The sequence below is a fragment of the Suncus etruscus genome, chromosome 9 (genome assembly GCF_024139225.1).
Source record: "Suncus etruscus isolate mSunEtr1 chromosome 9, mSunEtr1.pri.cur, whole genome shotgun sequence".
NCBI classification, from domain to species: domain Eukaryota; kingdom Metazoa; phylum Chordata; class Mammalia; order Eulipotyphla; family Soricidae; genus Suncus; species Suncus etruscus.
In genome coordinates this window covers 95,238,022-95,250,196 of record NC_064856.1, presented here as the reverse complement: position 1 = coordinate 95,250,196, position 12,175 = coordinate 95,238,022, and positions in this window count along the sequence as shown.

Genomic DNA, 12,175 nt, shown 5'->3' with positions numbered 1-12,175 from the left:
TTCTCGGGTCCTCGAGGCTCACTTGTTAAGATGGCATTTTGAAACAAATATAGCTGTGTGTGGAAGAGAGCATCAAAAACTCACTTAGTGGAGAAATCCCAGCAAGACCTGACATAGAATCACAGCTTGTAGCTTGTTCTAACTCAGCTGGAGCAGGAAAGGAAAGAATGTTCCAGCACCTCATTCATAGCTTCAATAGCCCAGAATCCTCCTGTGTCAAGGCCAGGTCTGAGTATATGCTAGCTCTTGCCCTGATCATAGGTATCTTGGGACTTGGACCCCCTCTCCATCACAAAAAACGCAGCTTGCTTTTCTCATCAACAAATGGATGGTGAGTCTTTTTTTAAAAAACATCTATCTGGGATGGAGAGATAGCATGGAGGTAAGGCATTTGCCTTTCATGCAGAAGGTCAGTGGTTCGAATCCTGGCATCCCATATGGTTCCTTGAGTGTGCCAGGAGCGATTTCTGAGTGTAGAGCCAAGAGTAACCCTTGAGTGCTGCTGGATGTGACCCAAAAACCAAAAAAAAAAACAAAAAACAAAAAAAACAAACAAAAACCCAAAACCCAAAAACATCTATCTATCTATCTATCTATCTATCTATCTATCTATCTATCTATCTATCTATCTATCTATCTATCTATCTATCTATCTATCTATCTATCTATCTATCTATCTATCTATCTATCTATCTATCTATCTATCTAGTGGTGGCACTCAGGGGTTATCCAGGCTCTGTGCTCAGAAATCGTTCCTGGCAGGATTGGGGGATCATGTGGGATGCTGGGAATCAAACCCACATCTGTTCCAGGTTAGCCACGTGCAAGGCAAACAATCTACCATAGTGCTATGGCTCCAGCCCGTGGTGAGTCTATTTTGAAGGCTTTTGAGATACTGGATTCTGATTTTTATCTCAGAGTGGAATGGCAGGGGAGAGCTTACTTTAAAGCAAAAAGAATGTAAAGAGGCCAAAGTGGTAGTAAATGGGTGGGGCTTTTCTCTTGCATGCAGCTGACCTGAGCTCTATCCCAAAAGGCTCCTTGAGACTGCCAGGGATAAATCCTGAGGACATAGCCAGGAATAACCCCTGAATGCTTGCATACAGCAGATGCAGATTAGATCCCAGGCATTCCATATGGTTCCCAGGTACTTCGAATAACCCTTGAAAGCTGAGCCAAGAGTAATTCTAAACACTGCTGGGTGTGACCCCAAAACAAAGTAAATGGACAAAAAAAGAGGATTTCTAAGTTGAAAATAAAGTTGACCAAAAGGACACAGACACTTCTGACTTCCTTGAGCAAACCCTCCCATTTCCAACTGAGCCTCATCTTTATTAGAATCATGAACCTGCATGGATTCATATTTATTTATTTATTTTGGTTTGGGGAAGCACACTTGGTGGAGCCTGGGGCTATTTCCAGCTCAGAGCTTGCTCTTGTGTCCAGTGATACTCTGGGGGACCACATGATACTGAGGGTTGAACTTTGGCTTTCTGCATGCAAAAGCTGTGCTCAGTCCTTTCAGCTTTTTCTCCAGCCTTGATACAGAGTCTATAGCTGGCATTAGGAAGCTTGGTCCAGCTTTGGGTTTTGGCACAGGCACAGACACATGTATCCATCACTATAGTCTATACCATCATCACACCATTGCACTGCCTCCCATGCTATTCAGATTTCAGAAAGGGGGCTGGAGTGATAGCACAGCGGTAGGGCGTTTGCCTTGCATGCAGCTAACACTGGTTCATTTCCTGGCATCCCATATGGTCCCCTGAGCCTGCCAGGAGCGACTTCTGAGCGCATAGCCAAGAGGAACCGCTGTGTGCCACCTGGTGTGACCCAAAAACAAGCAAGCAAACAAACAAACAAACAAACAAAAAAAGCAAATTTCAGTAAGGTCCGGAAAAGACTGAAGATTCAGTCTGATTGGTCCAGCTCTAGATCTATGTCCATCTTGGCCAATCATGAACGGGCAGGTACATCTGGTCTCTCTTGGTTTGAGAGTCCCAGCTCCAGTCTTGTTGATCCATGCAGGAGTTCTGAGAGTGGGTTTCCTCTGGAGAGGAAACAGAGATGGATTTCACCCTAGGAAGAGGAGGCAGGAAGGTGGCTCACATAATGTGGTCCTCACCTTGGGGCCTTTGGACAGGCACCCTTTCTGTTTTATTAATTTTCCCACTGTGCCCTCCTGCCATAACCCTTCACTGCCAAGATGGGAAGAGGACACACACACACACACACACACACACACACACACACACACACACACACACACACACACACACACACGCTTCTGTTTCAGGGTAACCATACCTCAACCTGGCATAAACTTCACTGGCACAGACTTTGGGCCACTAATCAGGGGATGATTTCGTCTAGTCCAGTGCTTCTCAATTATATTCTGTCATGCCCCCCTAGGAAGAAGAAAACATTTTTTGTGCCCCCACCACCACATGACTGTAAATAGTATCTTTATTAAAAAAACTTTCACCTGCAAAAATATATATAAAATAATTTGAGCTGATTTTTTTAATCAGAGGTGATGTCTGGATTAATGGCTACAATGAGCATGTTTTGCAATGCATAGCTTTTTGAATTGGGGTTGGAAGCAGGACACAGAAACTCTCAGCTCCAGAGACATACAGAGACAGAAACACGGGGCTTAGCTTGTTATGACAGTGTTTGCCGAGGTCAAACATGCCCCCCTTTATGGAGCCTCACTCCCCTTCCCCCCCCCCAGGGCGTGCCCCACTATTTGAGAACTACTGGTCTAGGCAAAGGGGTGGTTACTAGTTCTAGACCAGGCCAGTAAGCCCAAGACTTGTTTTTTCTTTTTTTTTCCCTTTTTCTTTTTTGGTTTTTGGGCCACAACCTGCAGCACTCAGGGGTTCTCCTGGCTCTAAGCTCAGAAATCACTCCTGACGGGTTATGGGGTTATGGGGACCATATGGAATGCCAGGAATCAAACCTGGGTCAGCCAATGCAAGGCAAATATCCTTCCTGTGTACTATTGCTCTGATTCCACCATGACTTGTTTTTCTTTTCTTTTGGGGGCAGTTTAGGCCATACCTTTAGCTCTAGCTCTAGCTTAGGGATTACTCTCAGCAGTGCACAGGGGATCCACCAGAGGCTGCTTGTATCCATACTTCCTCTACTATTTCTCTGGCTCTCCTGGCTTACGAATTTCCTCTGCTGTAAAGCAGAAATACTATAAACAGCAACAATGAAGCCTGACTTTACCTCAGGGTGACTTTACCTCAGGGCAGACACTAGCCTAGGCAGGTGTTTCTCTGAGTCCTCTTCAGGGCCCTGAGGCCCCAGAGTGACCCTACTAATTGTCATCCCTGTGCCTTTTCTTCAGCTACTTCTCCCCCACTTTCTTCCCAGACCAACTCTAAACTCTGTCAGCAACTCCATTTCTACCTATGCTGGTTGGAGTTTGTTTCTGTTCCCCTGCTAAGGTGAATTTTCTTCATTCCTAGAAGAGTGAGGTCAGGGACCCACCAGATATCCAGGGGGCAAGTCCAGCCCACAAGGTTCTACATTTTTCCCCTCCAGGGGCTGAGATTCCAAGAACAGAATGGGAGAAGGGAAAGGCCCTCAGGCAACTGGAAGTGTAGACCACATTGGGGTGTATGTTTGCAGAAGGGCAGTGGGCAGGTGGGTGGAGGTCAAAGGTTGCCTTCTCTCTGTGGGTCTCTGTTGCACAACTGTAAGCAGCCATATGGTGCTGAGATAGGCTGGCTGTGAGAGATTTTAAACATTGGTTTAATTTACCAGCAGCTCCTGATTCAGCCCTTCTGCCTGCTTTGGCCCTGCCTGTCCCTCCCAATCCCCATCCGGGTTCTTTATTCTGTTCTGATTCAGATGGGACAATGTACACTGGCAGGCCCATGACCTTTGGACCCCTGAGTGGGGTTTTGAAGAACTTGAATAAAAATAAAGAAGCCCAGTTTACAGGTCATGGCAACAAGGACTCAATCCTTCGCTGAATTCCTCATTGTATTTCTGGAGCCACAGAACACACAGCAAGAATCAATTCTTCCTTGTTGATCATACTCATCATCTATGGGCTATAATAAAAAAAAACTTAGTATTAATGTAATACCCAAAAACAATAGGGGTGTGTGTGTGTGTGTGTGTGTGTGTGTGTGTGTGTGTGTGTGAGGGGAGTGCAGTTAGGACAGAGAAGAGACCACTATGATAGAATAGTTGGAAATGATCATTTTGGACCACTTCTTGTGGTACGCATGATATCTCTTTAGCAACTGTATTGCAAACCATGGTGCCTAAAAGGGGGGAGAGAGAGACAGAGACAGAGAAGAGACAGAGATAGAGAAACAGAGAGTCAGAGTCAGAGAGAAACAGAGAGAAAGACAGAGAGACAGAGACAGAGAGAAAATAAAAGTATCTACCATATAAGCAATCTGGGAAGGGGGGAATTAGAAGGGAAACTGGAAAAACTGGTGGTGGGAAATGAACACCAGTGAAGGGGGATGGATGTTGGAACATTGTATGACTGAAACTCAATCACCAACTTCTTTTGCTATGTTTTGATTTTGGTTTTTGGGTCACCCCCGGCTGTGCTCAGGGTACTCCTGGCTCTGCACTCAGAAATTGCTCCTGGCAGGCTCAGGGGACGATATGGGATACTGGGATTCAAACCACATCCGTCCTGGGTCGGCTGCATTCAAGGCAAATGCCCTACCGCTGTGCTCTCTCTCCGGTCCTTCAACCACCATTTTTTTTTTTTTTTTTTTTGGTTTTGGGCCACACCCGGCGGTGCTCAGGGGTTACTCCTGGCTGTCTGCTCAGAAATAGCTCCTGGCAGGCACGGGGGACCATATGGGACGCCGGGATTCGAACCAACCACCTTAGGTCCTGGATCAGCTGCTTGCAAGGCAAATACCGCTGTGCTATCTCTCCGGCCCCCAACCACCATTTTTTAATCTCTGTATCTCATGGTGATTTAATAAAAAGTTAAAAAGAAAAAAAGAATCCTCCCTCGGTGATCTCATCCAAGAGTCCACAGAGCTGGTTTTAGGTGTTCAGGTGTGTGTGTGTGTGTGTGTGTGTGTGTGTGTGTGTGTGTGTGTGTGTTTGTGTGCAGGTTATTTAACCTCTGCCTCATAAGCCTTCTTTGCAGAAAGAAACCTGGACATCTGTAATTTCTCAGCACTGCATGCACCATTGTCCGTGATTCATATTCCATGTGTGTGCTTCTTTTCCCACCAGGCATGTTCTCTATGATTGTATCTGTTAGCCAGGACTGTGTAAAATGTGCTTCAGAATCAAACACATAGATCAAAACTAGGGAAGCAGTCCAGGGCCAGAGAGACCTTGAGGGTTGAGGCCTTGTAGTCAGTCTGCCAGTTGTGGTTCCAATCCCCAGCACTGCACCATTGAGCACCACCAGGGGTCGCTCCTGAGCACAGAGCTAGGAAAAGCCCCTGAACAGAGCAGAGTAGAACCCCCAACTACCCCCTTCAACTAAAGCGAACACAGGAAAGCATTTCAGAAGTAACATAAACCAGGGGAGGGCATAAAATGGGGAGGGCACTTGTCTTGCATCTGGCTGACCCAGCATGGATCTCTGGCACTCCATTTGGTCTCCTGAGCACAGAGCCAGAAGTAATCCCTGAGCAACAGCGGATGTGGCTTCCAAAAATAAAACAAACAAAAAGAAGTAACACAAACTAGAGAATGGGTTGCACTTTCTATACGGAAATTACTTTAGCTATGCAATGTTTTTCCCTTTATTTTTCCAGGGTAACATGGCACAATAATGAATGCCAATTGAAAGCTATTAATTTTCTGTGCAAAAGTAAATGCTAGGTTTTAAACTATTTAAACAATTAGGAAAGTGAACTGAAAGTTCATATGAATTTTACGAGTGTGTGAGTGAGATAACTTTAAGAAGACCTTTTTTATTTTATTCTTTTGGAACCACAAAACGTTTATGCAAATTTAAATGAGTCCTAGGCAGAATAAGAGTCAATGATCTTTTATAATTCTAATTTTTGTAGAATTGTTTGGCAGAATAGCATTTTAAACAAAATAACTGGAGGGCTGGAGAGATAGTACAGTGGGTAAAGCACCTATTTTGCATGTGGCCAATTCAGGTTGGATCTCTGGCACTGCTGATGGTCCCTCCAGCCCCACCTGGAGTAATCTCTATGCTCAGAGCCAGAAGTAGGCCTGATGCACCACTGGGACTCAAAACCAAAACCAATTTTTGTTTTATTTTTGATTACACCCAGCAGAGCTCAGTGGTAATTTCTGGTCTGGTTTCTGCCCTCAGGGGACCATATGGGATGCTGGTGATCAAGCTCATGTTAATCATGGGCAAGGCTAGTGCTTAACCCAATATACTATCTCTTGGGCCCCTAAAAACAAAAACTTTTTTTTTTTTTTTGTTTTTGGGTCACACCCAGCAGCGCTCAGGGGTTACTCCTGGCTCTATGCTCAGAAATCGCTCCTAGTAGGCTCAGGGGACCATATGGGATGCTGGGATTCGAACCACCGTCCTGCATACAAGGCAAACACCTTACCTCCATGCTATCTCTCCACCCCCAATGTTTGTTAGTTCTTAGCATCCAAACCTGACACAAACATTGCTAAAAAAAAAAATCTCTATATTACTTAGGTTTTTTTTTTTTTTGGGGGGGGGTTTGCTTTATAAATGGTATTTGCAAAAAATTTAATTTCTTCTTGCTTATTTCTGGATAAAGAACAAAATTTATCATTATAATTTTTAATATATTGAGCTTCTATTCTGCAGCCTTTTAAGCCCTAGTCTGTTTTTTTTTTCTTTTTTCCTTTTATTCATACTGGGTGATGCTTAGGGATTACTCCTGTCTCTTCACCGGTGGTGCTCAGGACTTCCTCTTGGCTCTGCATTCTGGGATCACTCCTGGCAGGCTCAGGGGACCATATAGGATGCTGGAGTTTGACTCTCTTTTGGCCACTTTGCAAGGCAAATGCCCTACCTGTTCTGCTATCCTTCTGGCTCTACCATAGCAGTTTTTATTTTATTTAGTTATTTATTTATTTATTTATTTATTGGGCCACACCCGTTTGACGCCCAGGGGTTACTCCTGGCTATGCGCTCAGAAATCGCCCCTGGCTTGGCTTGGGAGGACCATATGGGACACTGGGGGATCGAACTGCAGTCTGTCCTGCGCTAGCGCTTGCAAGGCAGACACCTTACCTCTAGCGCCACCTTCCCGGCCCCTACCATAGCAGTTTTTTTTTTTTTTTTTTTGGTTTTTGGGCCACACCCGGTAACGCTCAGGGGTTACTCCTGGCTATGCGCTCAGAAGTCGCTCCTGGCTTGGGGGACCATATGGGACGCCGGGGGATCGAACCTCGGTCCGTCTCCTAGGCTAGCGCAGGTAAGGCAGGCACCTTACCTCCAGCGCCACCGCCCGGCCCCATAGCAGTTTTTAAAAACACCTTAATTGTGGTTAAATTGTACACACTGCCATTAAAGGCACAATATGAAAGTTTTTATTGTTGTTGTTTTTTTTTTTTTTTTTGTTTTTGGGCCACATCCAACTGCATTTAGGAGTTAGTTTGGCTCTACTCTTAGATATTACTCCTGGCAGGCTCAGGGGACCATATAGGATGCAGAGGATCAAACTTGGATAAGCTGCATGCAAGGCAAATGCCCTACCTGCTGTGCTGGTGATCCTGTCCCCCACTTTTGCTTTTGAAAAAAAAAAAAAAGGATATTCACAAAGCTGTGTGATCATCACAAATGCTTAGAACATTTTTCCCTGACCAAAGCTCCTCTGTCACTACCACTCATATTCTACCACGTCTCATATTCCAACCTCCAAACCTAGCTTTGTAGAGTCTGCATCTATCAGTACATGGCAGGTCATGATTTATGCAATTTGTGGTCTTTTGTGATTGGTTTCTTTCACTGGTCATCAATTTTTCAAAATTTATTTGTGCTGTAGTATATATACTTGTGTGTGCGTGCTTAAAACCTTTTCAAGACTGTGTGTCATCTAAAGTTCCCTAGAGAAACAGAAAAGATAGACATGATAGGGATTTTTTTTTTTTTTTTTGGTCACACTGAGAGGCATTCAGGGGTTACTTCTGGCTCTGCACTCAGAAATTACTCCTGGAACAGTTGGGTTACCATAGGGGATGCCGGGGATGGAATCCAGGTCAGCTGTGAGGAAGTCAAATGCCCTACCTGCTATGCCGTTGCTCTGGCTCTCATCCATTTATGGCTTTTGAGGGACCGTTTTGAGAGTCTTGTACTCTATCACTGTAGCTGCTCCTTAGAACCTCAGAAAAAAAAATTTTTTTTTTTTTGGTTTTTGGGTCACACCCAGCAGTGCTCAGGGCCTACTCCTGGCTCCATGCTCAGAAATCGCTCCTGGCAGGCTTGGGGGACCATATGGGATGCCGGGATTCGAACCAATGACCTTCTGCATGAAAGGCATACCTCCATGCTATCTCTCTGGCCCCAGAACCTCAGAAATTTTTAGTTTGAATGTAGTTAGAATCTGTCCAAGTTTCTTAAATGCAGTGTGCTTTGAGGGTTCATTTCAGAGAGCAGGGATACCTTTCATATTTGTTGAAAAAAAAAAACAGGTTTGATTAGGTCTGGGTCAGTTTGTGCTTTGGCAAAAAAGGTCATCTTGGGCATTGTTCATCACTTGAGCATGCCAGAGTGTGTGTGTGTGTGTGTGTGTGTGTGTGTGTGTGTGTGTGTGTGTGTGTGTGGTGTGTGTGTGTGTGTGTGGTGTGAGTGTGGTATGAGAGAGAGACAGTTAGAAACAGAGAGAGAGAGAGAGAGAGAGAGAGAGAGAGAGAGAGAGAGAGAGAGAGAGATAGCGCAGGGCATGTCTGCAAGCAAACACGCAAGAGGCTGAGAAGCAGGAAATCTGTTAGAAAAAGCAATTAGGTTTAATGATGAGATACACTGAGATACACCTTCTGAGCTCCTAAAATTAAAACAAAAACAAACACAGATGTTACAAAATGTTTGCAGGACTGGGGAGCAACTGGAATTCACATGCGCTGCAGCAAACACATGATAGGCAGAGACAGGACAGTAGGCAGGGTGCTTGCCTTGCCTGTTCTATCCTCGGCACTGATTATGGTCCCCTGAACCCCACCAGGAGTGATCTCCGAATTCAGAGCCAAGAGGAAGTTCTGAGCACCACTGGGTGTGGCCGTAAAACAAAACAATAAAAAAAATAATCCCCCCCAAATTTCAGGTATTTCTGTCTCAAATTCCCCGAGATGACTAAATTTTATGCATCAAGGGTGGCGCTGACATTGGGCAAGTAGATTTTTTTCTTGTTTGCTTTCTTTCATTGTTGAGCTTCATCTGGCGGTACTCAGGGCTTACTTCTGGATCAGCACCTAGGGATCACTGTTGGCAGTCTTGGGGGTTGGGGGGGACTATACGTGGTGCTGGGGATTGACTCAATCTATTCTGTGTACAAGGCCCGCACCTTCCCCATTGTACTATCTCTCAGGTCTCAGGCAAGTTTATTTCAGCTCTGAGGATTTCGATTTAGACACCTACCTCACATCCTGATTTCTGGGCTTTTAATTTCTAAATAATTTCCTGGCAATTGTGTATTTACCTGGCAAAGTTATAATACATTTTAAAGCTCTTTTAATTTTTTTTTTCTAGGTTCCAAGAGAATCCGCGCAAAGAACGTGGTAGGAAATGAATGTTTACAGCCATTAGCTCATGTCTTGATAAGGTCGTTATACCTTCGGGAGCTTTGCAATTTTCATATGCATCTTGAAAGCAATTTTGCCTGCTTTCGAGGTTGTTTCATTTAAAAAATTTATTTTCAGCCATGCGTGTCCACTTTACCTATTTAACTGTTCTCGCAAATTCCACAGACTATTTCCAGTCTCTTGGAGAAAAAAAAAAGACAAAATTGTCAGTTCTCAGAAATACTTCCAAACAAGTAGGGCAGGCAGAAAAGGACAGAAAAGAGATTAGGACATTAAATTAAAAACAAAAACTCCAAGCACCCTAAACCTGAAAGAGGACCATAAAAATGCAAACCTGGTCTCACCCGACTGCATCAAAAATGATCTTTCACCAGGCTTACCCCATTTCTGCCTGCCAGGCGCTGTGACCTTGGGCAAGTTTCACCTCTTTCAGCCTCATTTCCTGACCTGAAAAGTGGGAGCTAATAATAGCAACTACCCTGGTGGATTATCACAGAATTAAATGAGCTCCAATGAGGTAATTCAGAGGCGAGCCAAGGCCCAGTGCCAGGCTGCTAATAGACATCTGCAAACACCTACCGTTGTTATGATTATTTTATAGTTATTAGTTTTCGATTTTGGGGGCCGTAGGCTACCCCCCCCCTACGGTGTCCCTGGGCTACTTCTGGCTCCAAGTTCAGTGATGGCTCCTCGTGGTACTTGAGGGGGGAACACCCGGTGCTGGGGATGGAGCCCCAGCCTCCTGCCTCCAGTGTTCAAGACTTTCCAGCTTTCTCTGCAGCCCTGCGGGTTATTGGTTGGTTATTAGTGTCTCCACTATAATTGCGCTGATGCATGTATATACACTGTCAGCCTTTTTGATCATTTGACACTAGGTCCTGCCGAGCCTGGTATGACTGGATGGCTTAGCTTGGCTGGTAAATGGGCTGGTGGAAGGAAAGGGAAGGGCCAGTTGCAGGACTGAGGAAGGAATTCTTCTGTCCTGGGCCTCTCCCCACTATAGTCTCTCTCTTTTTTTTGTTTTTTTGTTTTTATTTTTTGGTTTTTGGGTCATACCCGGCAGCGCTCAGGGGTTACTCCTGGCTCTATGCTCAGAAATAGCTCCTGGCAGGCTCAGGGGACCACCGCTATAGTCTCAATTTTTTTTCTTACATGCATTCAGATCTCACCTGCCCAGGCATGGTGATGTGTAGGCCAAGGGGCCTGCTTGTGGGCTTGTGGAAAGAGGTTACTCGGGTGCAGAGGGAGTTCAGAGACTTGCAGCATCTGTGGGCTGGCCCCTGGGAAAGCAGCTGGCACAGCACCCTGAGAAGCCCTTGATATGAGCAGCATGGAAGGAGCGTTACACCCCTGGGAAGGGATGATCTCAGAATGTGCCATCAAAACATGGAAACTTCGCAGGGCTGGAGTGATAGCACAGTGGGTAGGGTGTTTGCCTCGCATGCTGTCTATTTGGGTTCAATCTCCAGTATCCCATATGGTCCCTTGAGCATCGCCACGAATGACCCCTAAATGCAGAGACAGGAGTAACTCCTGAGCACCACTGGATGTGGCCTCCAAACAAAAACAAAACAAAAAGACTGGGGGCCTGTCAGCAGTAATTCCTGAGCACGGAGCCAGGAGTAACCTCTGAGCACTGCCAGGTATGGTTCAAAAAACCAAACCAAACCCAAAGAGAGAGAGAGTGGGGAATAGTGTATCAGTTACTTCCCTTGCACACAGCCCAGCTGGATTCAACTCCCAGTATCTCATATGGTCCCCTGAGCCCCACCAGGCATCATCCCTGATCACAGAACCAGGAGTAACCCTTGAGCACTGCCAGGTGTGAACCATAACCTAGAGAAAGAAGGGCCGGAGAGATATCATGGAGGTAGGGCGTTTGCCTTGCATGCAGAAGAACGGTGGTTAGAATCCCGGCATCCAATATGGTTTCTGAGCCTTCCAGGAGTGCTTGCTTGCTTGCTTCCTTCCTTTCCTTCCTTCCTTCCTTCCTTCCTTTCCTTCCTTCCTTCCTTCCTTCCTTCCTTCCTTCCTTCCTTCCTTCCTTCCTCCTTCCTTCCTTCCTTCCTTCCTTCCTTCCTTCCTTCCTTCCTTCCTTCCTTCCTTCCTCCTTCCTTCCTTCCTTCCTCCTTCCTTCCTTCCTTCCTTCCTTCCTTCCTTCCTTCCTTCCTTCCTTCCTTCCTTCCTTCCTCCTTCCTTCCTTCCTTCCTTCCTTCCTTCCTTCCTTTTTCTTTCTTTCTTTCTTCTTTCTTTTTCTTTCTTTCTTTCTTTTCTTTCTTTCTTTCTTTCTTTCTTTCTTTCTTTCTTTCTTTCTTTCTTTCTTTTTTTGGTTTTGGGTCACACCTGGCAGTGCTCAGGGGCTACTCCTGAAATCGCTCCCTGCAGGCTTGGGGGACCATATGGGACGCCAGGATTCGAACCACCGACCTTCTGCATGAAAGGCAAACACCTTACCATCGTG